Genomic DNA, 3325 nt, shown 5'->3' with positions numbered 1-3325 from the left:
GTAGGACCCCACTAATCTCATGGGCATATGACTTGTTTAGTCTATGGGACCCCAAGTAATAATGGCCATTATAGTATGTGTATGTAATAAGTGTTATGATATGTCTTTATGTTTATTATGAAATTTATGTACATGATGTATGTGTTAGATTTTCCTTGCTGGGCATTAGGCTCATTCCTTTTTGTTTTATGTGTAGGAAAATAACTTTAGTGGCGGTAAGGTTCGTGGATGCTTGGGATTGTGTATCGGTGGTGAATGGATTCAAGGAGTCGAGAGTTCGATTTTCGAGGATGTAGTCTCATTTTTTTTTATGATCTTTACATGTATTTTCCGCACTTCTTATGTAATTCCTTTCATTCTAAATCATGTTTTGTTTTTAAAGACAATGGGATCCCATGTCCTACTTATTTTATGAGAGTAACTTTTATTTCTACAAGTTTTTAATAAAATTATGGTATTTTCGCAAATGTAAGTTCTATTAAGGATTTGTATGTATAGTTTCGTTAATGGTCCAAAAGTCTAGAGTAGTGGGTCATTACAGTGGCGAATGATAATGCGACACGTGACATCACAAATCAGGGAAAAACGACAAAGTATTGAGAAAAGACCGACGGGCAAAAAAGATAGGTCCAAGACCTATGGGGAAGTTGACCAAGCCTAAACCCCCTAGGGGTGGTCGGCCTGACCCTTACCCCAGGGGTGGTTGGCCTAAGCCGGCCAAAGGTTCCCTAGGGGTGGTCGGCCTGACCCCAACCCCTAGGGTGGCTGGCTTGACATGCTCAAGAAACACCTGGGTGGTCGACCCACCCTATTCTTCGTAGGGTTGTCGGCTCAAACCCCCAAGTACACTTCACTGAGAAATACTCACTGTCATTCAAACTGAGATCAACAGGCCTAGCACCCAAAAGGTCACAGGCCTAGCACCCAAAGGATCAACAGGTCCAGCACCCAGAAGGTCACAGGCCTAGCACCCAAGCTCGGGTCCTCGGACCTAGCACCTAAGTCTCATATACCAACAGAGACTTAACATCTTCCCAGAGGTTTCTATCGTGCATTATCCACCACGATCTAGAGAAATAACGAGAAGACCCATGATCTCATAATCATGGGGAGGTGGATACGTATCTCCACTACCTGATAATCGTGTACCAAACCACGATCCCAATACTACTGTCATGTAACAGCCCCTAGGTACTATAAATAAAGGACCCAGGGCTTCATTTTAAATGATCTCTTTTTTTGGAATTTTGGAAGAAAAATCTTTTTAACGAGAGAACTCATCAGTTCTGTAACGACCTCCTTTCTTAACATACATGTATAGTGTAAAAACAAATTTTAACCTAAATACGACAATACTGAAATTCTGAATTTACAAAAACTTTATTAAACAATACATAAATAATGTTTATAACCTCAAACCACACAATACTCACAACTAAATAAAAACTTTATCTTACATACAAATCTTAATACTTTTATAAATCATTTTCGTGACGTTACTACACCTTAACGTAGAAATGAAAATGTATCCAACTGATAAATTGAAAAGCTTTATGTAAATTACAAAGTTCATAAAATACTTTTAAAGCTTTAAGTAAATGATAAAGTTCACAAAATACTTTTAATGAAATATAATAAAACCAAGTTTCTTGTTTATTTATAAAATAGCATAGCAGAACTCCACTCCCTTCAGGTCAGCCCCATATGTACAGTCATGTTGGCTCCACGTATACTCATCAACGATTTATATTTGGGGCCTCTTACCTACAATACAAAACATTAACTGATGAGCTAAGGCTCAGTAAGCAGAATAACTACCTCATATGCATTAAAATAAACGTGCAACATGTTATGTATTTTCTTTCTTTCTTTCACTTTCCTTTCTTTTGGGCCCTAGAGGATGCTGCTGCCGGCATTACATAGGGAATCACATTCCCACCTGAACATAAACATGATAATAGGGAATTTCCCGCATAAACATTCATCATATAGGGACGTACATCTCCCTCCTTACATTTTTGGGACTTAGGTCTCCCAAGCAGCACCTCTACTTTAACGTTTTCAATAACTTGTCTGGGAACATTAAGCGTGCTTATGCATAATATAACACTCTTGAAAATAACTTATGCATAAGAACAATATGACAGATTAACATATAAAGCATATAAATGCACATAAGACACATAAAATACTTGTATTGTAGATGAGGATTCTACTTACCTTGCGTCTTGATAAAACAACCGAAATTGTTAGCTTCCTGATAAAAACACAAACTATTAACTTACATAAAATCTACATTATGAAATGTTAGCTTATAATTGTTATTATCCCATTTTTCCTATTTTATTGCTTATTTTATGTCCAGGCGTATGGTCATACTATATTTGTCCATGGCAAGGTCTTGGTCTAAAAGTCGTGGTCATGGTCATACGAAAAAGTCCAGGTCATAATACTTGTTCATAATAATAGGGAATAAGGTTATAAAAGTCCATAATAATAGTCCAAAGTATGACCATAGCCTATATAAGTTTAGTATTATGAGGATACATAAAAAAATAGTTCATATTTCAATTTTAGCATTGTAAAATATGACGACATGGTAAAGAAATCTATATATAAATTTTGGTATTATAACGGCATAGTAAAATAATCTATATATAAATTTCAGCATTATAATGGCAGGATAAAATAATCTATATATAAATTTTGACATTATAACGACATAGTAAATTAATCTATATATAAATTTTTAAATATAGTAGCATAATCTATATATAAATTTTGGCATTATAACGGCATGATAAAATAATCTATATATAAAAATAGTTAAATAACTGAACTGAAAGGCTCGGGAAGGAGCTTACCCAAAAAGGTCTTCGTAGGCTAGCGTTACAAACAGAACTTCGCCTAGATTTTAGAGATTTAAAACTTTAAAAGAGTGTTAAGAAGATTTTAGGCAGAGTGAGAGAAAGAAAGATTTTTCGTAATTCAAAATGAATTCTGAAAGGCTCTATTTATAGGAAAACATTGGGTTACTATGCTGCATAGTAAAATAATAAAATATTAAAAATATCAAGCATAGTAAAATAATAAAATATTCAAAATATCAAGCATAGTAATTTGCTTAAGTCATCACTATATCACTATTGCATCAACATGTGGGACCCATGGGGTGGACCCCGCTGTGGGACCCTTGCGGACCCCACTGTGGGACCCACTATGAATAGTACCCGGTGAATAGTAAAAAAAAGAAAATTTCCCAATCTTCTTATATTACTTAGTTTAACATTTTTGACTCACAAACTTTTCTGAAAATGTTTCTCTA

At 35.0% G+C, this 3325-nt stretch overlaps 1 long non-coding RNA gene across 1 annotated transcript; it reads right to left on the bottom strand.

The window, feature by feature from the left end:
• Positions 1-1342: 1342 nt before the first annotated feature.
• On the bottom strand, positions 1343-3124 carry LOC133789969 (uncharacterized). Its single transcript, XR_009873815.1, has 3 exons — positions 2865-3124; positions 2221-2257; positions 1343-1764 (listed from the first exon to the last, which is right to left on the bottom strand). It is a non-coding gene; the product is annotated as an uncharacterized LOC133789969 (long non-coding RNA).
• Between the last annotated feature and the right edge of the window lie 201 nt (positions 3125-3325).

The sequence above is a fragment of the Humulus lupulus genome, chromosome 7, assembly GCF_963169125.1.
Source record: "Humulus lupulus chromosome 7, drHumLupu1.1, whole genome shotgun sequence".
NCBI lineage: Eukaryota > Viridiplantae > Streptophyta > Magnoliopsida > Rosales > Cannabaceae > Humulus > Humulus lupulus.
This window is presented reverse-complemented; position numbering and strand designations above follow the sequence as displayed.